The following is a 26,763-nucleotide window of genomic DNA, read 5'->3' on the forward strand; positions in this document are numbered from 1 at the left end:
TAAAAAAAAATTTAATTTGATCCAGCAATATTTATAGTTAGTGGTAAACCACAGTAGTTCGCGTATTATAATAGTGCAAACCTTGGCTTCAAGGGAACTAAATTTTGTTGACTTTCATTCATATACCCTCGTTAGCATAAATGCTGAGGTTGTAAAATCGGATTTTATCTTAATAAGTTTCTTTAGAAAAAACATATTTATCTTGGAAAAAATATACTCCATAAAATACTCTTTAAAATAACACGCTTTTGTGATGCTAGTCCTTGGAGAAATATACCAATTTCATCTTAAATTTGTACTCCAGTCTCAAAAGCTGGCAATATGTCCTCAAGATCCTCACAAACAAATTTATTACCAATTAAGGCTTAATTTGTCTTACAAACACCCCCCTCTTCTGAAAAATTACCTTGAAAACTATTACAGATTAACAATAACAACAACAGCAATCCAATCAAACCTAAACTCTCCTCAAATAGTTTAGCAAAGAGGTTAAAAACTTAATATTTAACAAATACCTAACTCAGCAACAGAACAGAACAGCCCAACAGAAACCAGCAGGATATTTCGATATTAAAACAAACTTTAATAAGGGGCCATTAGAAGAAGCCACAGGTATTGATTCTTTATAATTAAAAAACACTCACACACACACACAAATACAGGTACAGCTTCCAATAACAAATTACTTAATAACAGTCATACATTAAAGCAATACTCCCAGTAAGAGTTGTGGCATGAGGGGTAAAGAGAGAGAATTGGTATTGAACACTAATAACCAAACAAGTCCATGAAGGGTCTCCAAATACTTTAAGCATCACTGGTTTAGAGATCTCGATTACAACTTGCCAACAACATCATCCAATTATTTTCAATTAATATTCATGTGGTTTACAATTTACTGTGTTGGGCCAAAAAAATCTTAAGGAAAGAGTTTCGGGGAGAGGGAGAGTGGAAACAAATCACATAAAATTAAGAGAACTTGCTGACTTTATATTTGGTAAATGCAAATAATGTCAAATCCTAAGTGACTCATATGCATATATGCACATATGTATATATTCCACACATGGTATTAGTTTATGTGTATGTGCTGCACATTATTGAATATGCTTGTGTGTATTATCCCTAATATTTAAATATGAATGTCTACGACATTTACAACGTCTTCACATTTCCATTATGAATATCATCATTAAAATATTTATTAAAATACATATATCCAAGACCCTTCTACATATATAGAAGACCTGGGGTCTTCTACTTATATTGAATACCTGGGGTCTTCTACTTATATTGAATACCTGAAGACGTCTATTTATATAGAAGACCTGAAGACTTCTATTTATATAGAAGACCTGAGGTATTCTACTTAAATAGAATACCTGAGGTCTTCTACTTATATAGAAGACCTGAGGTCTTCTACTTATATAGAAGACTTGATGTCTCCTACCTATATAGAAGACCTTATGTCTTCTACTTATATAGAAGAATTGATGTCTCCTACCTATATAGAAGACCTGAGGTCTTCTACTTATATAGAAGACCTGAGGTCTTCAACTTATATAGAAGACCTGAGGTCTTCTACTTATATAGAATACCTGATGTCTCCTGCCTATATAGAAGACCTGATGTCTCCTACTTATATAGAATCCCTGAGATCTTCTATTTATATAGAATCCCTGAGGTCTTCTACTTAAATAGAAGACTTGAGGTCTTCTACTTATATAGAAGACCTGAGGTCTTCTACTTATATAGAAGACCTGTGGTCTTCTACTTATATACTTATATAGAAGACCTGAGGTCTTCTACTTATATAGAAGACCCGACGTCTTCTACTTATATAGAAGACCTGAGGTCTTCTACTTATATAGAAGACCTGAGGTATTCTACTTAAATAGAAGACCTGAAATCTTCTACTTATAAATAAGACCTGAGGTCTGCACTTATTTAGAAGACCTGAAGTCTTCTACTTATATAGAAGACCTGAGGTCTTCTACTTATATAGAAGACTTGAGGTCTTCTACTTATATAGAAGACCTGAGGTCTTCTACTTATATAAGACCTGAGGTCTTCTACTTACATATAGAATCCCTGAGATCTTCTATTTATATAGTATCCCTGAGGTCTTCTACTTATATAGAAGACTAGAGGTCTTCTACTTATATAGAAGACTTGAGGTCTTCTACTTATATAGAAGACCTCAGGTCTTCTACTTATATAGAAGACCTGGGGCCTTCTACTTATATAGAAGACTTGAGGTCTTCTACTTATATAGAAGACCTGAGGTCTTCTACTTATATATAAGACCTGAGGTCTTCTACTTATATAGAATCCCTGAGATCTTCTATTTATATAGAATCCCTGAGGTCTTCTACTTAAATAGAAGACTTGAGGTCTTCTACTTATATAGAAGACCTGAGGTCTTCTAATTATATAGAAGACCTGAGGTCTTCTACTTATATAGAAGACTTGAGGTCTTCTATTTATATAGAAGACTTGAGGTCTTCTACTTATATAGAAGACCTGACATCTTCTACTTATATATAAGACCTGAGGTCCTCTACTTATATAGAAGACCTTAGGTCTTCTACTTATATGGAATCCCTGACATCTTCTATTTATATAGAATCCCTGAAGTCATCTACTTAAATAGAAGACCTGAGGTCTTCTACTTATAAAGAAGACCTGAAATCTTGTACTTATATATAAGACCTGAGGTCTTCTACTTATATAGAAGACCTGAGGTCTTCTACTTATATAGAAGACCTGAGGTCTTCTACTTATGTAGAAGACTTGAGGTCTTCTACTTATATAGAAGACCTGAGGTCTTCTACTTATATATAAGACCTGAGGTCTTCTACTTATATAGAATCCCTGAGATCTTCTATTTATATAGAATCCCTGAGGTCTTCTACTTAAATAGAAGACTTGAGGACTTCTACTTATATATAAGACCTGAGGTCTTCTACTTACATATAGAATCCCTGAGATCTTCTATTTATATAGCATCCCTGAGGTCTTCTACTTATATAGAAGACTAGAGGTCTTCTACTTATATAGAAGACTTGAGGTCTTCTACTTATATAGAAGACCTGAGGCCTTCTACTTATATAGAAGACCTAAGGTCTTCTACTTATATAGAAGGCCTGCGGTCTTCTACTTATATAGAAGACCTAAGGTCTTCTACTTATATAGAAGACCTGAGGTCTTCTACTTATATAGAATCCCTGAGATCTTCTATTTATATAGTATCCCTGAGGTTTTCTGCTTAAATAGAAGACCTGAGGTCTTCTACTTAAATAGAAGACCTGAGGCCTTCTACTTAAATAGAAGACCTGAGGTCTTCTAATTATATAGAAGACCTGAGGCATTCTACTTATATAGAAGACCTAAGGTCTTCTACTTATATAGAAGGCCTGCGGTCTTCTACTTACATAGAAGACCTGAGGTCTTCTACTTATATAGAAGACCTGAGGTCTTCTACTTATAAGGAAGACCTGAGGTCTTCTACTTATATAGAAGTCCTGAGGTCTTCTACTTACATAGAAGACCTGAGGTCTTCTACTTATATAGAAGTCCTGAGGTCTTCTACTTATATAGAAGACCTGAGGTCTTCTACTTATAAAGTGGTCCTGAGGTCTTCTACTTATAAGGAAGACCTGAGGTCTTCTACTTATATAGAAGTCCTGAGGTCTTCTACTTACATAGAAGACCTGAGGTCTTCTACTTATATAGAAGTCCTGAGGTCTTCTACTTATATAGAAGACCTGAGGTCTTTTACTTATATAGAAGACCTGAAGACTTCTATTTATATAGAAGACCTGAGATCTTCTACTTATATAGAAGTCCTGAGGTCTTCTATTTATATAGAAGACCAGAGGTCTTCTACTTATATAGAAGACCTGAAATCTTCTACTTATATATAAGACCTGAGTTCTTCCACTGATATATGAGACCTGAGGTCTTCTACTTATACTGAAGACCTGAAGTCTTCTACTTATGTAGAATACCTGAAATCTTCTACTTATATATTCCACTTATATAGAAGACCTGAGGTCTTCCACTTATATAGAAGACCTGAGGTCTTCTACTTATATAGAAGACCTGAGGTCTTCTACTTATATAGAAGACCTGAGGTCTTCTACTTATATAGAAGACCTGAGGTCTTCTACTTATATAGAATACCTGAGGTCTTCTACCTATATAGAAGACCTGAGGTCATCTACTTATATAGAAGACCTGAGTCCTTCTGTTTACATAAAGACTTGGTGTCGTCTGTTTATATGAAGGATCTGAAGTTTTACACTTTATTAGCAGACCTGAAGTCTTCTTTTACATTAGAAGACCTGTGGTCTTCTGCTGATATGAACGACCTGAAATTGTCCACATATATAGAGGTCTTCTGCTTATATAGAAGACTTGATGTCTTATACTTTTATCTAAGATTTTCTAGTTCATTAGAAGACCTGTGGTCTTCTTTTTACATAAAGGACCTGAGATCTATTACATATAGATGGCTTCCGTTTATATGGAAACCCTGAGGTCTTCTTCTTATGTGGAAGACTAGAGGTCTTCTATTTTCATAGAAGTTCTGAGGCCTTATACTAATTGGGAGATCTGAGATCTTCTGCTTGTAAACTTTATTAGAAGCCCGGACGACTGCTGCTTATGTTGAAGATATCGAAGACAATAGCTATTCTTATGATATAGAAATCTAGAGTTAAACTACTTATATAGAAGACCTTTTGGTCTTAAATAGGCAAACTTGAGGTCTTCTTCTGCCTATAAAGAAGACCTGGAGTCTTCTACTTTTATAAAAGACCTTCGGTCTTCTTCTATAGGAATATACGATGAAGAATATAGAAATATTAGACCTCAGATTATTTATGAGAATGAAAGACCAAAAATCCCCAATGCGAAAACTGAGATCCTTCGTTGCCACTTTAAAGAAGGCCATTCATTTAAAAGGTGTTGTAGTATAAAGTGAATGGCACGCACACACATACACAATGACAACCTTTTAGCAATAACTTCAAATGCTAGATACGCAGCATTTACACACATACATACACACACAGAAATGAGGAATATGTGTATACATTGCACTTAACATGAACAAAGAACAGGGATATTATAGTTTGCCAGAATCAATTAGAAAAGGTCAGTGTTATTTCAGCTGGGATTTTTTGTAAATATAGGTATTGAAATTCGCAGAAGTTTCATTATTTTAAGCACCATCGTAAGTGAAAGTCGATCTGAACATTGTGATTTGTGAGCTTATGTATAAGAAGTGAGATGAATTTGAGACTGGTTGTATCTAAATCAAGAGATAGTTATGGATTTTTCTTTTTTATTATTTTATTTATTTTTGCTTTTTGCGGTCCGTATGAGTTATAGTTTTGATGATTTTCTGAATTGGCAACCCTGCCCACATCTAGGTATGGGGAAATGTCTGATAAACGAACAACTTTAATATGTTATGTTTGTGAGTAAATTTTCTTTACAACAACTACTAACAATGTTTGTTGTGCTGTTGTTGTTTGTAGATTTCCCTCTCCTTCATACATTTTAGAAGTATAAAGAAGAGGAAAAGGAAACGGAGCAGCAATAACAACAATTACTACACGATGTATGTGTTGTGTGGGTGTGTGTGTGTGTGTCTTCGAATGTTTGCATATGCAGTTACATATAGATATTAAAAACCTTGAAGACGTCTTCAACGTGTACATTTCTAGTGGACATAACACACACAAACAAACAACAAAAACAGAAACGTCAAAAAAACTTTGTTGAGTGGTTGAGTTTTTAACTTTAATTTGCTTGGAGGCAATGACAACAGCAGTAAAAACAAAAACAACAAAACACAATATTGCTTCTTAGCATTGACACAAGACTGCAAAAGCGAGGATAAAAATGTCCTTTATTTCATATTTTGTTTTAACTTCACATAAATTCACATAAAATTTGTGCCAGAGAGAAAGGACAATGTTTTGTAAATATTGCCTTAAAAACATGTTCACAAAAACATTTTCGGTTTTTCCATAAAAAAGAAATTGTTGTTGTATTTTTGCTGCAGTCTGGGATTTGGGGTTTTTTTCTGTCTACTGGCTGGATATTTGTTTGCCTTGTTTGTTGTTGTTTTATATTTATTTTTTCTTTTTATTTACTTGCCGTTTGTTGTCAAGCCTTAATTGTTTTCTTTTTTCAATATTTTTGGTCAGACAATTAAATGACGTGGAGGTGGGGGAAGACGAACATTTAAAGACCCTAAAAAATTTGTTCTGGGTTTACATATACAATTATCATACAATTATGTAGATTAATTCTTAAAACATAGTAATTAGTAAAATATTGTACATTAGGCTGGGGCGATTGGTATGGAAGGGAAAACAGCTTATTGAGCCCTTCGCGTTTCTGATTCCTTTCAAAACGAAAATCCATGGTTTGAATTTTAATAGCAAAAAGAACCTGTGACTTCCAATCTCCATAAATCAAATACGACATCCAACGAAACTCTGCTGCAAGAAAATATACCATGAAAAATATTCCTGACGCTTTAAAGCCCATATGGATAACCATATAACACCATCCTGCGAATAAATGCAAACGAACGAAGTAAGTAATCGCACATATCTGCGACGTCTTCATGTGAAGATGTTATACGTCTTCATTTGGAGTGATTGTTGAACAAGAAATTGTAGATTCAAGTCGTGGCAAAGCAGGCCCACAATTTTCCAAAATACACCTAAAGATTATCATGAAGCTCCATATAAGGGGAAAATTGTAAACTATGAGTATAAAAAATCCCTCAATAGCTCAATGAAAGGGCTATAAATCGAGAATCATTCAAAACGACTCAAAATTCATACATCCCAGTTCAAATCCTGGCAAATCTCCACTTGGGATAAAATCTGTATCATATATGTATACAGATTTTATCCCAAGAAAAAAAAAACAACAAAAAGCTCTAGGAGGTGCTAAACTATTCTACTTTCTGGACGTGGAGAAACTACCATGCAAGGATCCTCACCAATGCAAAGCATGACATGACTATTTAGAATCTCAAAGTACAATACGATGAACTGAAAGGAAATTAGAAGATTTGAAGACTAAAAATTTCTTCTTCAAATTTTGGTTAATAGAAAAACCTAAATTTTACCTCCTGACAATACTTGTTTTACAATAATTGTTTTAGATCCCAAGTATGTTTGGAAGAAATCCGTATCAGACAATTTGGAGTCGATTCAGCAATGTCCCTCCGTCTGTATATGCGTCTGTCTAGTTGGAGCGCACTATAACTCTCGAACGGATCAATCGATTCGGTCCAAAATTTGATAGACGTAGTAATTAGTCCAAACTTAGTGTAGGTTCAAAGAAGGGCCATAAGGGCCCACTTTCTCGGGTACCACTGCCACAAAAGTTCAAAATTGTTCAAAGGGAGTAACCCATTTCGTGCATACTTTGTATGTACATCGTTATATGGACTATATCGGTCCACTACTTCGGGTACTTCCCACACAAAATTTCTGAAAAAATGCTCCGAGACTCCAGTTACGATGGAAAAACTTTTGTGGGGGCTAGTCCATACTTCCTCAGAAATTGGCCCCAAGGCTGGAAAAAATCCCTACGGCCATCATGTGTAGAGGCTGGGGAGCACGACAACTCTCGATCCTGTTTGTCCAAACTTTGCTTATCGTAATATTTCTTCGAATATTAGAAGAAATTCGAAGATGGTGCTTATCGGTCCTGTTCTTCCGTTACTCTCACCCCAAAAGTTCGAAAATATACGCTAAAATTGTACACGCGGTATCTCAAAAACGATTTGGTCCAAACTTTGGATCTCGAAATATTTCGTCAAAACATAGTGTAAGTTCGAAAGTGATTCATATCGGTCCACTCTTTACGGTACCTCCCTCAAAAAAGTAGAACATTTTTGTTTATGTGCAGTTTAAGGTCTGTTCTATGATCCTTTGTAAATTTTTATAGAAGTTACATCTTGTGGTCCAGTCTACAGCGATATTTTGTTTTCCGTAAGCAAGTCCATGCTTCCTGATATTATGGTTCAAAAGCTCTAAATTATACGGTGACCAAAAGTAATGATATAATAATATCTACGGAAAGGAATGACTTCCCAAATAAGACCCACAAGCAATATAAACAAGGTGGTACATTATTTTAAGTACCACCTCCGCAACACTTTTGAGCTTTAATCCAAATACCTATTTTTGTCGGTAAGTTCATATGTCCACAAAATTCTGAAAATTCCCTGAATACATAATTTTTGGGGAAAAGGATTTCGATTGTTTAGCCGGTATTCGAGCTGTCCATAGATGAAAGATTCAATTCAAAGAAGCTGAGGCAAAGCTGAATTATGTTTTTTTAAAACTTGTTTTAAATACACTTCCTCCCTATGAATGATTCTTCTTCTTTTCCGCTTAACCTGTTTGACCTAGTGATTGCTCTGCCGAGTTTGTTCATAGCTCAGCACACAGATAAAATTGAAATGAATGTGGACATTGATCGTTTCTATAAATCCTCCTATAGAATGGATAAGATAGAAAGATACTTTTCCATATGAGTCTTTTGGAACCACCATAAGACCATGCGAGTAAATCTTCTGTAGCATATTACATATTCCAATACCAAACAGGTCTTCTTTGAGAACCTCCAAATGAATTTCCTATTGCATAGAAAGCTTCCTATTGACCGAAAATAGATGGCCGAAAATAGATCATCCTTTACAATAGAAGAGTTTGGAAAAAAAAACTTTTCTATATAAGATCTCCACACCCTCCCTAAAACAGTACGGGTAAATCTTCTGTAGCATAGAAGCTATACGAATGGGATTTTTTATTTAATAGAAGACCTCTGGGTAGATGTTCCGGTCAATAGAAAGCCTTTCTAGAAGTGAGAAGGGCCGTGTACAGAATTGAAGACCCTCGGATAGTTCTCTATTAAATAGACTACAATAGAAATCCTTCGAATAAAGTTTCTATAAAAACGAAAAATATTAAAATGGCCTCTCCATTAGAATGGAAAAATTTCTAATACATCCTCATTTGAATGGAAACCTCTATAAGGGTTTTCTATACAAATAAACTCCCCAGAAGGAAAAACTTTTTCGTAAGAGTCATCTTAAGATTATATGGCCTCCGAAAGTGTATTCTTTGTAATTGAATACCACCAGAAAGACATTCTTTACAAATAAAACCTCTAAAGGGTCTTATATTAATTAGAAATCCCCAGTAAGGGCATTCTAAAAAAATAAGATCTCCAGAAGATACATCACCTCCGGATGAGACTTCTGTAGAATTGTCGACTTCCAAAAAGATCTTCGGAACAAAACGTCAAAACATGCGGGTAAATATTTGGTATCATTTAAAATATTCGGTTGGATCTTTATAGAGGAAATTCGCATAAGTCTTCTGTACTTGGAAAGTCATCCTAATGGATCTCCTATTGAATAGGGCCCCTCAACATGAGTCTAATAGTGAATGGAAACCTTTCTACAGACTAGAAAATCTTTAGAAGGGCTTTCTACAAAAAATAATACTTCTAAAAAGGTTTTCTATAGAATCGAAAAGCCTCTAAAAGTTCTTTATCACATATAATACATCCGAAAGGACAACTTGTTAAATAGAAATCATCCGAATAGAGTTTCGAGAGAAAATAAGGTCTTCACACGGCCCAAGAAAATGATGGGGAAAGGATGGAAGTGCTCCGAATGTGCCTGCAATTGTATGGTACCCCTTATTTGTATACAAATAAACCTCGGAAAGAATTGAAGACTTTTGTAAGGGTCTTTTTCAAAATACATAACCTCCAAAAAGGCCTTCTTTGGAATACAAAGCTCCGCGACAGATCTTCTTCACAAATATCACCTCTGATAGGTTTATTAAGTATTTACGGAATTCTACGGAGAAGGCTCTTAGGAAGGCCTTCCAGAAGACCTGCAGAAAAGCCTTCTATCTGTAGAATAGTCGATTTCCGAAAAGGTCTTCTGTATAAAATATTGTTACGGAATTAGATTTAACTAATCTCCGTGTAGACGTTGTTTTATTCCCCGATACGATTTGTACCAAATAAAACAGGGTTCGTTTTAGATTACGTTTCTACAATGCTTTATTTACTTTAGTACACTTATTCAGAACCGACTTTAATTACAAAGCACACAGCAAGTCTCTAGTTAGCACGCAGCTCTTATTTAACCGATCTGTTCAGTTCAACGCTTAAAACACAACACAACTCGTCATTGCCAGTTCCCCTGTATTTATACCCCAAAGTCTCCTTGGTCTAGAATTATCCAGAAAGTCTGGCAACACCTCGAATCTGTACAACGAACACACAGACGCACATTCGCACTAAGCGAACAACCATACTCACATACATACATGGGGGGAATACAGACGGACGACAAGCACAGTAATGACGTAATTACAACAACAAACAAATGCAAGAAATAAAGAAGTGACAAATTAAACAATAATTGCATGACTATGGCAAAACAAAATAAAAGCACATTAATGAAAGGTAAAGTAACATCTAGAATAATGAAGAGAGTTCTACATGGTAGTTGTTGTTGCTTAAATAAAGTAACTGCGTAATAAAAACTTTACGTTATAATTCAAATTTTTAAATTAATGGAAATTAAACTAAACTAACTTAAACCTATCAGTTACATTCGTAACAATATGATATCCAAAAGAATCTTCTATGGAAAGGAAAACATCTAAAAGGGTCTTCTATAAAAACAAAACCTTTGAAATGGGTATCATATGAGACACCCGGAAGGGAGGAGTCCTTTGTTGCATAGATGACTCGCCTGAACGTGTTCTGCGAGCCATCTATGCTACTGAGGACTCCTCCCTTGTCACCTATAGGAATAAAATGCTTCTAAAGGGTCTTTTGCAAAATCAAAAATTTCCTGAAGGGTTTTATCTAGAAAACTAAACCTCCGGGTATTCTATAGAAAATAAAAACCTTCTATAACATACAAGATTTCCGGAGAAGTCCTGTGTAATGGAACTTCCTTAACAGCATATCTCTAAAGAAATAAAACTTCAGGCAAAATCTTCTTTATAAGGGAACGTCTACAGAAAGATTTCTAATTCAAAGAAGGCCTCTAAAGGCTCTTCAATAATTAGTGACTTCCGAAAAGAAATTTTATAGGAAATATACATAATACCTCTCAAATAAACATCATAGGGGGCATCCTGATCACCTATAAAATATAAGACCTACGGGGTGTCCTCAGTAAAATATATGATCCCCTGAAGGATCTTTCATCTAAAACATCTCCAGAAATGCTTACTCCCGAAAAGTTTTCCATGAAAGGACTGTGCAATTTCCATATACAGAATAGCAAACATCTGCAAGATGTCTCTATAAAATAAAAGACTTCCGGGTGGGGTGTATGCAATGGTACTCTATTGCAAGGGAGGTTCTTCTAAAATTGACCCCGGAAGTTTTTTCTATAGAATAGATAACCTCCGGTAGGGTATTCTGTAGATTATGAGTCGCTCAAATGACCTTTCATAGAAGAAAATACCTGCAGAATATTCTTCCACCGGAAATATTTTATATGCAATATAACACTTACTGAGGGTCTGTGAAATGACCGGATCTCCTTTGGAAATAACTCCTCAGGAAGGGAATTCTACACATGACCCTTTAGTTTTGTTCCTTTACTTGCCTGAAGGTTACCATTTTTAAACTGAAAAGCGTTCCTTAACCCCATAAAGTTGTAAAATTGGAAGCAAGTTTTAAGAGAGAGGGAGAGAGAGAGATAGGACAAAAATGGCATTCTCTTCTACAACAGGCTACCAGACAAATTTCTTTGGGTAAAAATGGTAGAACTGATTTTTCGACATTTGTCTGATGATTATTTGGCAATGCTCTCCGACCGCCACACATGGTGACATAGGTGTAAAAAAACCTTTCGGGCTGTTTTCCCAAGAAATATGGACTTGCCCCTGAAAAAACTTTTACCGTCGTAATGGAGGTAGCGAATGCAAATCGCTTCTACAAAAACCAAAGTGATTCGAGAGCAGGTCTTAAAGTGAACTTATCCGAAATTTTGTGTGAGAGGTACCAAAAAGAGTAGACAAATATAGTCCATATTCGAACCTAATCTATATCTGGTAGATATATTAAGATGTGCACAGTATAGATTACATCGGTCACTCCCTTCAAGAGTTATTGTGCGCAAAATTTTTCCGAACATTTTTGAACTTTTGTGGGGGAGTTACCTGAAAGAGTGGGCTGATATAGCCCATCTTCGAATTTAAACTATGTTTTGATAAAAAATTACGAAGGTCAAATTTTGCGCACCAACCACTACACAAGGTGTCATAGGGGCTTTTTGAACCTTTCCGGCCATTTTCTCAGGAAGAATGGACTTGCCCCTGATGAAACTTGTACCGTCGTATGGGGGGAAGTGAATACAAGTTGTTGCAACAAAAATCAAAGCGATTCGAGAGCAGTTCCTAAACTGAACTTATCCGAAATTTTGTGTGGGAGGTACCAGAAGGAGTGGGCCGATTGCGTCCATATTGAAACCTCTTCTAAGTCTGGTAGAAAATTCACGATGTGCAAAGTATGAACCAAATCAGTTACTCCCTTCAAGAGCTAGCATGCCCAAAAATTTTCCGAACTGTTTGAAGCTTTTGTGGGGGAGGTACCGGAAGGAGTGGACCGATATAGCTCATCTTCGAACTTAAACTAAGTTTGGACAAAATATTACGGATGCCAAAATTTGAACCGAATCGGTTCATCCGTTAGAGAGTTATCGTGCGCTCCAGCCAGCCAGACAGACAGACGGACGGACATTGCTCAATCGACTCCAAATTGTCTGAAACACATTTCGTCGAAACATACTAAGGGTCTAAACTCATTACTTCGATGAAGCATATTTTGCCCGTATGAAAGTGTATATACCCTTTCTAACCTAAAGGCTGAGGGTATAATAAAGTTTCCGAAAGGAATGGAGTGTTTACCATAAAGTGGAATACCTCTGCAAGGACCTTCTACAGAGCGCAAACATCTATTAAATCCTTCTACACAATACCAGATTTCCAGAGGAGGTCTGTGCAATTGGGCTCCCTTACCAGGATATCCTTAAAGAAATAAAACCTCAGGAAAGATCTTCTTTATAAGGGAACACTTACAGAAAGATTTCTAATTCAAAAAGGCCGCTAAAGAGTCTTCTATAATTATAGACCTCCGAAAAGGGCTTTTATAGCAAATATATGAATGGAAAACCTCCATAAGGATCTTCTATAGAAATAAAAACTCTGGACTACCTGAAGGGTCACCTATAGAATATTAGACCTCCGCAGGATTCTTAAGTAAATTATATATTCCCCGGAAGGATCTTCGTAAAATGGAATAACATATTGATAGAAAACCCTCCAGAAATACATACCCCCGAAAAGTTCTCCATGAAAGGCCTGTGCAAACATCCGCAAGAGGCCTCTATAAAATAAAAGACTTCCGACAATGGGCGTATGCCATTGGCAGGATCTCCTATAAGAATAAAACCTTAGGAAAGGACTTCTAAAATTGACCCCGGAAATAGTATTTTCTATAGAATAGATAATAAGAGAATACCACAGGAAATATTTTCTATGCAATATAAGAGTTACAGAGGATCTGTGAAATGAATATGGGAATAATTCCTCAGGAAGAGTATGATACACTTGACCCTTTAATGATCTCCTATAGAATATATCACCTCCGGTAGGTATTCTGTGGAAGATGAACCACCCGAAAAGAATTCCATAGAGTAGAATACCTGCTGAAGTTTCTTTTATATCCGAGAATTCCACCGGAAAGGTTTTCTATGGAATAGAACACTTCCATGGTATAGAGCAATGATGGCCAAAAACAAACATTTGCAGATTATAACTTGCGCTAGTGTGAGTGAAACGTAAACAATGCGTTAACCGAACGAATGTGTTTACGGTGTACGTGTATGCCGTATGCCCGCGGGCATAGGAATATTGTTGTTGGTGGCCATCACTGGTATAGAGCATCTTCTATAGAACAATTTGGGTCTTATATCAAATACCATATTTCCGGAAAGGAAATATATGAATGAAAAACTTCCAGATAGACCTTCTATAGATATAAATTCTAGGGAATAAACATAATAGGGGATATCCTAAAGGGTCATCTATTGAATATAAGTCCTCCGGAGTAGGCTTCTATAAAATAAAATTCTTCAGGATGAGGTGTATGCAATTGTACTCTTAGGTAGTATGTTCTATAGAATAGACAACCTCCGGTAAGGTATTCTGTAGAATATGAGTCACCCGAATGGCCTTTCATAGAAAAAAATACCTGCAGAATGTTCTTCTATAAAGAGAGATATATTACCCTGTATGATCTTCTATAGAATAGATCACCGCCGGTAGATATTCTGTGGAAGATGAATCAACCGAAAGAGTAGAATATCTGCTGAAGTTTTTTATATCTGAGAATACAACCGGAGAAGTCTTCTATGGAATAGAACATTTCCATAGCATAGCATATCTTCTATAGAACCGTTTGGTCCTTATATCAAATATGATATTTCCAGAAAGGTCGTCAGTAGAATTGAAGATCTTCAAAGGTTTCCTATACAATAAAATATCTTCCATAAATTTGTATAAATATCCTTTATGAAATAGATGGAGCCCACATGTCTTTTAGTATTCTTTCCCAGCAAAGAAATTCATTACAAAACCCCCTACTAACCCATTATTTTAACAAGGGCATATCGCGCGAAATTAGTAGTTATTTTTTGGCCACTTAAATAAGTCGTCATGACTTTTAGTGACATGCCCTTGTTAAAATAATGGGTTAGTAGGGGATTTGCGATTTTTTTATTAAATATAATACTAAAAAAACATTTGGGCGCCATCTAATGAGTATTTTTGCAGGGATATTAATTTCTCTTTTGAGTAAAAATCTGCTGAAATTATTTTTAACTAGAAGACCTCAGGAAGATATTTCTTCAATAGGTTTATACTATTTGTGTGAAACCGCTTCGATCATTTCACTATGTCTATCTTATTGCAATCCTTTTATTACAAAACTCAATTAAGGACTTCTTCTTGTCTGCAACTTGCCAGAAAATATGCTACACTTTTTTTTGGCTCCCAAACATTATGCTCTTAATTTGAATATGCATTTACTTAGATTTCATTGTTGTTTTATTTGTTTCTTTTGTTTTTTTTTTTCTTTTTTTCTGGTGCAACGATGTTACATTTTCCACATTGATGTCACCCTTTCGAAAGAAAAGAAACCGAACAAATAGTGTTCTAGATTTTAGCATACTTTTCAAATGAGCAATTCAGCATTTGGTGAATGCTGCTTTTGCTTTGTATTGGTGGGTAGGGGGGGTTGGACATGGCTGGCATTTTCTATGCCAGTTTATTGACACTATTTGGATTTTGGACCAACATTTGGTTTTTACAAAGTGTGCCGTTATTTGGTTATATGGCTATAAGCCATAACACCATGCTTTGATCCCCCAAAAACTGTGCCACATTGTTGTTGTTGGTGTAGGAATGAATGCGAGTGAGTGTGCCAGGTGTTTTTTGTGTGAGTGTGTGCTATTTTTGATTGTTGCTGCTAACGTGACCCTTTATACCCTTAAACAAGGGAAATCTTTATGTATCTCACATGAGTACAATTTTTGAATGATATTTGAAGAGGCTTGTGATATAATTTTTTGTGAAGATTTCCTTTCCTTATATTAATATGGAAATCAATATAAAATGTAATGCATTATTTCAAATAAATTTAATTTTATTCCATAGCTCCAAATTTTTTTTTTTGTTTTTGCTGTTTCTATTCCATAAACTTATTTATTTGTATTTTTCCAAAAAAAAAAACTAATTAGCCTTTTCTGTGCCTCTGCCATTTTATTCCGCGCCGTACTCCCCCTCCTTGCTTTTGTTCCATTCAATTTATTTTAGGAATGTTTGATTTTTATTAATATTTTATTAGTGATTTCTGGGGCATTACCTTTTCCTTGCTCTCTTTAGCCCACAATTAGGCCTTTATCTTTGCTCTTTTTTTACTTTTTTTTTGGTTTATTATCAACTATGGTTTGATTTTTTTCTTTTACAATTGATTCTTTCAACAAATTATATTCATTTATTTTACAATTTTCACAAATATTCTTTTCTCCACATTTCACAGATTATTTTTTCCTTTTTGTAGTATTTTTTCACTTTGCAGCTCCACAAAAGTATGCTACATATTTCTGGTGCTCTCTCTTTATGCTTGTTCCCGTTTTTGTTTTATTTCACAGTGGCATTGCCTTGTATTTTCGTACGTTATCATCACGCGTATGCTCCACCATAAACTGAATGTAGAAAAATTTTCCTTAAAGCTTCTAACCCTCAATGAAAGACAGTCAGAGGTTTTTCTTGTTTGTTTCACATATTACACACATTTTATGTTATGTTAGTATACTTTTAGGGGTTCATTTGGGATAAAGATAATGAATATTCATTAGAGAGAGAGGAAGAGAGAGCATAAAAAGCTTTTAACAGCTGTTTGGTTGACTTTTATCTGAGTTAAACGTTTGAAAGCATAACTTTCATTGTCTATCTCTCGCAAAGTCAAATAGAATGTGTGGTCAATGTTGCGATTTTTAAACAGTTTACGAAACAAAAAAAAGAATGGACAGAAGTCTTCAAAAAAAACGTTCATTAAGAATAGCACGACTCCAGATGTGTATTATAATAATATGCCAACTCCGGGTGGTTCTTCTATATATCAGAAAACCTCAGGTTGGAAATTATTTTCATTAAAAGGTCTCCGGATAGCTCTTCTAAACAATAGAAGACCATCTTCAATAGAACAAAATACCTGCAAAATGGTTTTTAGAATATTAAAAAATATATATTGTACTTCCTATTCTAAAGAATACCACTACGAAGCATCTACAGAATAGGCAGGCTTTTGTAGAACAGAAGCCTCTAGGGAAAGCTTCTATTGCTTCTATAGAATAGAACACCTTCAGTGGAAGTTTCTATAGAATAGAACGCCTCCAGAGGAGACTTCTATAGAAACTAAGATCTTCAAAGGGGGCTTCTCTATAATAAAATGCCTTCAGAAGATGTCTTCTATTGTAGCGAAGAACCCTACGGAGGTCTTCTATTCAATATATCCCTCATTAGGGGTCATCTATAGGATAGAAGACAAACGTTGGGGTCTTCTATAGGATAGAAGACATCCGTAGAGCTTTGTAGGATAAATAACATCCGTAGGGGTCTTCTATAGGACAGAAAAAGACCTCAGTAGGCGTATTTTTTATAGGATAGAAGACCTCGGTAGGGGTCTTTTCTATATAAAGAAGGCCTGCGTAGGGGTCTTCTATGGAATAGAAGACCTCCGTGGGATCTTCTATGGTAAAGAAGCCCTCCGTAGCAGTCTTCTATGGTAAAGAAGACCTCCACAGAGGGTCTTTTATGGTATAGAAGAACTCCACAGAGGGTCTTCTATGGTATAGAAGAACTCCGCTGCGGGTTTTCTATATAATAGATAACATCCGTAGGGATCCTCTATAGAATTGAAATCCTCTTTAAGGATCTTCTATACTTTAGAATACCCTGTAGTAGTCTTCTATAAAAGCCTCCGAAGGCGTCTTTTATAGGATTAAAGACTTTCGTAGGGGTCTTCTGTAGGATAGAAGACCTCTGAGGGGGTCTTCTATAGGGTAAAAGACCCCAGTAGGGTTTTTTATATGATAGAAGAACTCCCTTTCTGAAAGAATGAGTTCATAGACCCATTCTGAAAGAAAGGGTGCTTTTATAGACCCATTCTGAAAGAAAGGGTGCTTTTATAGACCCATTCTGAAAGAAAGGGTGCTTTTACAGACCCATTCTGAAAGAAAGGGCGCTTTTATAGACCCATTCTGAAAGAAAGGGTGCTTTTATAGACCCATTCTGAAAGAAAGGGTGCTTTTATAGACCCATTCTGAAAGAAAGGGTGCTTTTATAGACTCATTCTGAACGAAAGGGTGCTTTTATAGACCCATTCTGAAATAAAGGGTGCTTTTATAGACCCATTCTGAAAGAAAGGGTGCTTTTATAGACCCATTCTGAAAGAAAGGGTGCTTTTATAGACCCATTCTGAAAGAAAGGGTGCTTTTATAGACCCATTCTGAAAGAAAGGGTGCTTTTATAGACCCATTCTGAAAGAAATGGTGCTTTTATAGACCCATTCTGAAAGAAATGGTGCTTTAATAGAACCATTCTGAAAGAAATGGCGCTTTTATAGAACCATTCTGAAAGAAAGGGTGCTTTTATAGAACCATTCTGAAAGAAAGGGTGCTTTTATAGACCCATGCTGAAGAAAAGGGTGCTTTTATAGACCCATTCTGAAAGAAAGGGTGCTTTTATAGACCCATGCTGAAGGAAAGGGTGCTTTTATAGCCCCATTCTGAAGAAAAGGGTGCTTTTATAGACCCATTCTGAAAGAAAAGGTGCTTTTATAGACCCATTCTGAAAGAAAGGGTGCTTTTATAGACCCATTCTGAAAGAAAGGGTGCTTTTCTAGACCCATTCTGAAGGAAAGGGTGCTTTCATAGACCCATTCTGAAGAAAAGGGTGCTTTTATAGACCCATTCTGAAAGAAAGGGTGCTTTTATAGACCCATGCTGAAGAAAAGGGTGCTTTTATAGACCCATTCTGAAAGAAAGGGTGCTTTTATAGACCCATGCTGAAGGAAAGGGAGCTTTTATAGACCCATTCTGAAAGAAAGGGTGCTTTTATAGACCCATGCTGAAGAAAAGGGTGCTTTTATAGACCCATTCTGAAAGAAAGGGTGCTTTTATAGACCCATGCTGAAGGAAAGGGAGCTTTTATAGACCCATTCTGAAGAAAAGGGTGCTTTTATAGACCCATTCTGAAGGAAAGGGTGCTTTTATAGACCCATTCTGAAAGAAAGGGTGCTTTTATAGACCCATTCTGAAAGAAAGGGTGCTTTTATAGACCCATTCTGAAAGAAAGGGTGCTTTTATAGACCCATTCTGAAAGAAATGGTGCTTTTATAGACCCATTCTGAAAGAAATGGTGCTTTTATAGACCCATTCTGAAAGAAAGGGTGCTTTTATAGACCCATTCTGAAAGAAAGGGTGCTTTTATAGACCCATTCTGAAAGAAAGAATGCTTTTATAGACCCATTCTGAAAGAAAGAGTGCTTTTATAGACCCACTCTGAAAGAAAGGGTGCTTTTATAGACCCATTCTGAAAGAAAGGGTGCTTTTGTAGACCCATTCTGAAAGAAAGGGTGCTTCTATAGACCCATTCTGAAAGAAAGGGTGCTTCTATAGACCCATTCTGAAAGAAAGGGTGCTTCTATAGACCCATTCTGAAAGAAAGGGTGCTTCTATAGACCCATTCTGAAAGAAAGGGAGCTTTTATAGACCCATTGTGAAAGAAAGGGTGCTTCTATAGACCCATTCTGAAAGAGAGGGTGCTTCTATAGACCCATTCTGAAAGAAAGGGTGCTTCTATAGACCCATTCTGAAAGAAAGGGTGCTTTTATAGACCCATTCTGAAAGAAAGGGTGCTTCTATAGACCCATTCTGAAAGAAAGGGTGCTTCTATATACCCATTCTGAAAGAAAGGGTGCTTCTATAGACCAATTCTGAAAGAAAGGGTGCTTCTATGGACCCATTCTGAAAGAAAGGGTGCTTCTATAGACCCATCCTCAAAGAAAGGGTGCTTCTATAGACCCATTCTGAAAGAAAGGGTGCTTCTATAGACCCATTCTGAAAGAAAGGGTGCTTCTATAGACCCATTCTGAAAGAAAGGGTGCTTCTATAGACCCATTCTGAAAGAAAGGGTGCTTCTATAGACCAATTCTGAAAGAAAGGGTGCTTCTATAGACACATTCTGAAATAAAGGGTGCTTCTATAGACCCATCCTGAAAGAAAGGGTGCTTCTATAGACCCATTCTGCAAGAAAGGGTGCTTTTATAGACCCATTCTGAAAGAAAGGGTGCTTTTATACACCCATTCTGAAAGAATGAGTGCTTCTATAGACCTGTTCTAAATGAAAGGGTGCTTTTATACACCCATTCTGAAAGAAAGGGTGCTTTTATACACCCATTCTGAAAGAAAGGGTGCTTTTATACACCCATTCTGAAAGAAAGGGTGCTTTTATACACCCATTCTGAAAGAAAGGGTGCTTTTATACACCCATTCTGAAAGAAAGGGTGCTTTTATACACCCATTCTGAAAGAAAGGGTGCTTTTATACACCCATTCTGAAAGAAAGGGTACTTTTATATACCCATTCTGAAAGAAAGGGTGCTTTTATACACCCATTCTGAAAGAAAGGGTGCTTTTATACACCCATTCTGAAAGAAAGGGTGCTTTTATACACCCATTCTGAAAGAAAGGGTGCTTTTATACACCCATTCTGAAAGAAAGGGTGCTTTTATACACCCATTCTGAAAGAAAGGGTGCTTTTATACACCCATTCTGAAAGAAAGGGTGCTTTTATACACCCATTCTGAAAGAAAGGGTGCTTTTATACACCCATTCTGAAAGAAAGGGTGCTTTAATACACCCATTCTGAAAGAAAGGGTGCTTTTATAGACCCATTCTGAAAGAAAGGACGCTTTTACAGACCCATTCTGAAAGAAAGGGCGCTTTTACAGACCCATTCTGAAAGAAAGGGCGCTTTTACAGACCCATTCTGAAAGAAAGGGTGCTTTTATAGACCCATTCTGAAAGAAAGGGTGCTTTTATAGACCCATTCTGATTATTATTCTATAGGGTAAAAGACTCCAGTAGGGGTTTTTATAGGATAAAAGACTTCCGTAGGGTCTTCTATAGGATAGAAGACCTACGTAGGGGTCTTCTATAGGATGGAAAACCTCTTTAAGGGTCTTCAATAGGATAGAAAACCTCTTTAAGGGTCTTCTATAGGATAGAAAACCTCTTTAAGGCTCTTCTATAGGTTGGAAGACCTCCGTAGGCCTCTTTTACATGATAGAATACAGAAGACCTCCGTATGGTCTTCTATAGGATAGAAGACCTCCGCAGGGGTCTTTTATAGAAGACCTCAGAAGGGGTCTTCTATAGGATAAAATATCTCTGTAGTGGTCTTCTGTAGGATAGAAGACCTTCTGAGGGGTCTTGTATAAGATGGAAGACTTCCGTAGGGGTCTTTCCTTTGTAGGGTCTTCTATAGGGTAAAAGACCTCAGTAGGGGTCTTCAATAGGATAGAAGACCTCCATATGGCCTTCCATAGGATAGAAGACCTACGAAAGGTTCTTCCATAGGACAGAAGACCTCCGTAGGGTCTTCAATGGTACAGAGAACCTCCGCTGTGGGTTTTCCATAGAATAGAAAACATCCGCAAGGATCCTCTATGGAATTGAAATCCTCCTTAGGGATTTTCTATACTTTAGCATACCTCAGTAGTGGTCTTCTATAAAATAGAAGACGTTCTTTTTTACTTTAGAAAACCTCCGTAGGGTCTTCTATAGGATAGAAGACCTACGTAGGGGTCTCATATAATTCTAATATACTCATGCAATTCTAACCCCAATTAATATGTCTTCTTTTTCAGTCTTTCGGTCCAAAATCCATGAAAAATTTGCATCACTGCCAATACTGTTGACTCTCATTAGTTTGGTTCTCACTCTTACTCTCTTCCATTAAATTTATCTATACATCTCACAATGAGAGTTACGTACATACATATACTACTATTATCTTCACAACTTCTTGTTAACAGAGTCAAGTTATTGTTCGTATTTCATCTCACTCTCTCTCTCTCCTTTGCAAAAGACAAGACTTAAAGCAAAACTTTGACAGATAAGTTGACAGGCACGCACATGTTAAATTTATTAATGGTCTCTGTTGATGTTGTTGCTATTGTTGTTTTGTTGTACTGCTTTTCTGTACTAACGTGCAATATCTTTCTAAAATTATACATATCTACAACAACAACGTTACGACAGTTGTTGGAATTGTTTATCAGACATCCCTACAACAATAACAAATTCCCCAGAGGAGTAGTATTCGTGTTTCTCTATTCCTTTCTGCTGGCCATGTTCGATGGGTATGTATTAGAGTGTGGTGCTGAGTCCAATAGCATGACATTTCATTCTTCCTTCATTCTTTGACACTAAACGATGTAAAGTTCTTTTTCCACAAAAAAAAAGGAAAAGCCACGTGATTGAGGAATTATTTGTTTCTTTCCTTCTTTGTGGTGTAACCATATATGGTAAAATGACAGACTGTCTGTCGCTCTGTTACTTGCATCAGTGCGTCCGCCTGTCTATTCATCTGTCGCCTAATTCTATAAACATTTATCCCTATCTTTTGTGTGTTTTTTTTTTTTTTGTAGTGAGAGTAAATAGCGCTTTCCTCTTCTTGTATTGTATTTGCCGTGCCGGAGTATTGGTGTAACTTAAAATAATTGTATTTGTAAATTGTTGTTGTTACGCAAAGTTATACAAATCAATGTTGTTGTTGGTTTTATTGAGTATCTGAATGAATGACTGAGTGTGGGTGGTATATTTATATATGTATGTTTGTATGTACTTATGTATATTGATTATAGAAATAGTGTGAATGCATGACCGTGTTTGTTTGGTTTAGGTAAATCAACGCGTAGTGAGAGTTGTGTTGTTGTTGTAGTAGTTGTATGTACGTGAGCCTTTATTTAATGCGTGAGCAAAAGCTTAAAGTGTCAAATTGTAAATGCTAATGTTTTTTTGCAAAGATGTGTGTCTACTTAAATATTATTCTAGTCATGGTGTGTATGAATGTGTTTGCGTTGGATTTGATGTATGGTTGGGGGAAATCAATGTATTTTAATTTTAAATGAAAACAAGTATTGTGAAATGATATTGCTTTTCAAGAGGAATAAAGGATGGAAGGAAGAGGTGTGTTTCTTCTACGGAATTTTTTCGGAAAGAAAGGATGCTTCTATAGACGTATTCTAAATGAAAAGGGAACTTCTATAAACCCTTTTTGGGAAAAAACGGTGCTTTCTGAAAGAAATTGTGTTTCTATACACCCATTTTGAAAGAATGGTGTTTCTATAAACCTATTCTAAAAGAGAGGGTGTTTCCATAGACCCTTTTTGGAAGAAAGGGTACGTCGATAGACCCTTTGTGAAAAAGAGAATGCTTCTATAGACACTTTCTGAAAGAGAGGATGCTCCTATAGACTTATTCTAAATGAAAAGGTGTTTCTATACCCTTTTCTACATAAATGAAAGGGTCCTTCAAAAGACCTATTCTAAATGAAAGGGTACTTCTATAAACCCTTTTTGGAACAAACGGTGCGTTAATAAACACTTTCTGGATGAAAGGGTGTTTCAACAGACGCTTTTTGGAAGAAACGGTACGTCAATAGACACTTTCTGAAAGAAAGGGTGCTTTTATAGAACCTTTCTGAAAGAAAGGGTGCTTCTATAGATCCTTTCTGGAAGAAAGGGTTCTTCTATAGATCCTTTCTGGAAGAAAGGGTGCTTCTATAGATCCTTTCTGGAAGAAAGAGTGCTTCTATAGATCCTTTCTGAAAGACAGGGTGCCTTTTAGGACCCTTTTTGAAAGAAAGGCTGCATTTATAGGCCCTTTATGAGAGAAAGGGTGCATTTATAGACCCTTTCTAAAAGAAAGGGTGCATTTATATACCCTTTATAACAGAAAGGGTGCATTTATAGACCCTTTATAAAAGAAAACGTGCATTTATAGAACCTTTCTAAAAGAAAGGGTGCATTTATAGACCCTTTCTAAAAGAAAGGGTGCATTTATAGACCTTTCTAAAAGAAAGTGTGCTTTTATAGACCCTTTCTAAAAGAAAGGGTGCATTTATATACCCTTTATAACAGAAAGGGTGCATTTATAGACCCTTTATAAAAGAAAAGGTGCATTTATAGAACCTTTCTAAAAGAAAGGGTGCTTTTATAGACCCTTTCTAAAAGAAAGGGTGCTTTTATAGACCCTTTCTAAAAGAAAGGGTGCTTTTATAGACCCTTTCTAAAATAAAGGGTGTTTCTATAGACCCTTTTTGGAAGAAAGGGTACGTCGATAGACCTTTTCTGAAAGAAAGGGTACTTCTATAGACCCTTTTTGAAGGAGAGAATGCTTCTATAGACCCTATCAGAAAGAGAGGATGCTTCTATAGACCTATTCTAAATGAAAGCGTCCTTCAATAGACCTATTCTAAATAAAAGGGTACCTCTATAAACCCTTTTTGGAACAAACGGTGTGTCAATATACACTTTCTGAATGAAAGGGTGTTTCAAAAGACGCTTTTTGGAAGAAAAGGTACGCCAATAGACCCTTTCTAAAAGAAAGGGTACCTTTTAGGACCCTTTTTTAAAGAAAGGCCGCATTTATAGACCCTTTCTAAAAGAAAGGGTGCATTTATCGACCCTTTCTAAAAGAAAGGGTGCATTTATAGACCCTTTCTAAAAGAAAGGGTGCATTTATAGACCCTTTCTAAAAGAAAGGGTGCATTTATAGACCCTTTCTAAAAGAAAGGGTGCATTTATAGACCCTTTCTAAAAGAAAGGGTGCATATATAGAGTGCATTTATATATATATATATAATTGTTCCACAACATCCCATAGGGACAAGGGAGACTTCTCTCATATCAATGAGTGCACCCCGATTCATATTAGCTCAATGATATGGGACCTACAGTTTATCGCCGAGTCCGAACGGCGTGTCTAAGACACCACTTTTGTAGAGAAGTTTTACATGGCTGAAATACTCAGGAAATGTCGCCAACATTACTGAGGGGTATTTTGCCACCGTTGAAAAGTGTTTTGATGTTGCCTGGCCGGGGAATCGAACCCACGACCTTATGTGTGCAAGGCGGGTGTGCATACCATTGCACCACGATGGCACCCTGCATTTATAGACCCTTTCTAAAAGAAAGGGTGCATTTATAGACCCTTTCTAAAAGAAAGGGTGCATTTATAGACCCTCTCTAAAAGAAAGGGTGCATTTATAGACCCTTTCTAAAAGAAAGGGTGCATTTATAGACCCTTTCTAGAGGAAAGGGTGCATTTATAGACCCTTTCTAAAAGAAAGGGTGCATATATAGAGTGAATTTATAGACCCTTTCTAAAAGAAAGGGTGCATTTATAGACCCTTTCTAAAAGAAAGGGTGCATTTATAGACCCTTTCTAAAAGAAAGGGTGCATTTATAGACCCTTTCTAAAAGAAAGGGTGCATTTATAGACCCTTTCTAAAAGAAAGGGTGCATATATAGAGTGCATTTATAGACCCTTTCTAAAAGAAAGGGTGCATTTATAGACCCTTTCTAAAAGAAAGGGTGCATTTATAGACCCTTTCTAAAAGAAAGGGTGCATTTATAGACCCTTTCTAAAAGAAAGGGTGCATTTATAGACCCTTTCTAGAGGAAAGGGTGCATTTATAGACCCTTTCTAAAAGAAAGGGTGCATTTATAGACCCTTTCTAAAAGAAAGGGTGCATTTATAGACCCTTTCTAAAATAAAGGGTGCATTTATAGACCCTTTCTAAAAAAAGGGTGCATTTATAGACCCCTTCTAAAAGAAAGGGTGCATTTATAGACCCTTTCTAAAAGAAGGTGTGCATTTATAGAGTGCATTTATAGACCCCTTCTAAAAGAAAGGATGCATTTATAGACCCTTTCTAAAATAAAGGGTGCATTTATAGACCCTTTCTAAAAAAAGGGTGCATTTATAGACCCCTTCTAAAAGAAAGGGTGCATTTATAGACCCTTTCTAAAAGAAGGTGTGCATTTATAGAGTGCATTTATAGACCCCTTCTAAAAGAAAGGATGCATTTATAGACCCTTTCTAAAAGAAAGGGTGCATTTATAGACCCCTTCTAAAAGAAAGGGTGCATTTATAGACCCCTTCTAAAAGAAAGGGTGCATTTATAGACCCTTTCTAAAAGAAAGGGTGTATTTATAGACCCCTTCTAAAAGAAAGGGTGCATTTATAGACCCCTTCTAAAAGAAAGGGTGCATTTATAGACCCTTCTAAAAGAAAGGGTGTATTTATAGACCCTTTCTAAAAGAAAGGGTGCATTTATAGACCCTTTCTAAAAGAAAGGGTGCATTTATAGACCCCTTCTAAAAGAAAGGGTGCATTTATAGACCCTTTCTAAAAGAAAGGGTGTATTTATAGACCCCTTCTAAAAGAAAGGGTGCATTTATAGACCCCTTCTAAAAGAAAGGGTGCATTTATAGACCCTTCTAAAAGAAAGGGTGTATTTATAGACCCTTTCTAAAAGAAAGGGTGCATTTATAGACCCTTTCTAAAAGAAAGGGTGCATTTATAGACCCCTTCTAAAAGAAAGGGTGCATTTATAGACCCTTCTAAAAGAAAGGGTGTATTTATAGACCCTTTCTAAAAGAAAGGGTGCATTTACAGACCCTTTCTAAAAGAAAGGGTGCATTTATAGACCCTTTCTAAAAGAAAGGGTGCATTTATAGACCCTTTCTAAAAGAAAGGGTGCATTTATAGGCCCTTTCTAAAAGAAAGATGCATTTATAGACCCTTTCTGAAGAAAAGGGAGCATTTATAGAATCTTTCAGAAAGAAAGAGTACTTTCTAAAAAAGTGTGCGTCTATAGACCTTTTCGAAAAGAAATAATGCTTTTAAAGACCTTTTCTGATGAAAGGGTGCATCTAAAGATCCTTTCTGAAGGAAAGAGTGCTTCTAGATACCCTTTTTGGAAGAAAGGGTGCTTCTGTAGGCCCATTCTGAAATAAAGTGTGCTTCTGTAGGCCCATT

General features: G+C 36.2%; 1 protein-coding gene across 10 annotated transcripts in view; it reads right to left on the reverse strand.

The window, feature by feature from the left end:
• LOC141396533 (uncharacterized) overlaps positions 1 to 26,763 on the reverse strand; it is a 143,311-nt gene that overhangs the window by 68,269 nt on the left and 48,279 nt on the right. For 5 of the 10 annotated variants that reach the window (XR_012411188.1, XR_012411191.1, XR_012411187.1 and 2 more), the window contains exon 1: positions 16,012 to 16,356. The exons of the other annotated variants lie outside the window; for them this stretch is intronic. The gene's annotated coding sequence lies outside the window, so the exon portion shown is untranslated. Of the gene's footprint in view, positions 1 to 16,011; positions 16,357 to 26,763 lie in introns of those variants that run through there. 10 annotated transcript variants of the gene reach the window in all.

Source organism: Musca autumnalis, unplaced genomic scaffold, assembly GCF_047663935.1.
Source record: "Musca autumnalis isolate F117 unplaced genomic scaffold, ASM4766393v1 scaffold_3, whole genome shotgun sequence".
Lineage (NCBI taxonomy): Eukaryota > Metazoa > Arthropoda > Insecta > Diptera > Muscidae > Musca > Musca autumnalis.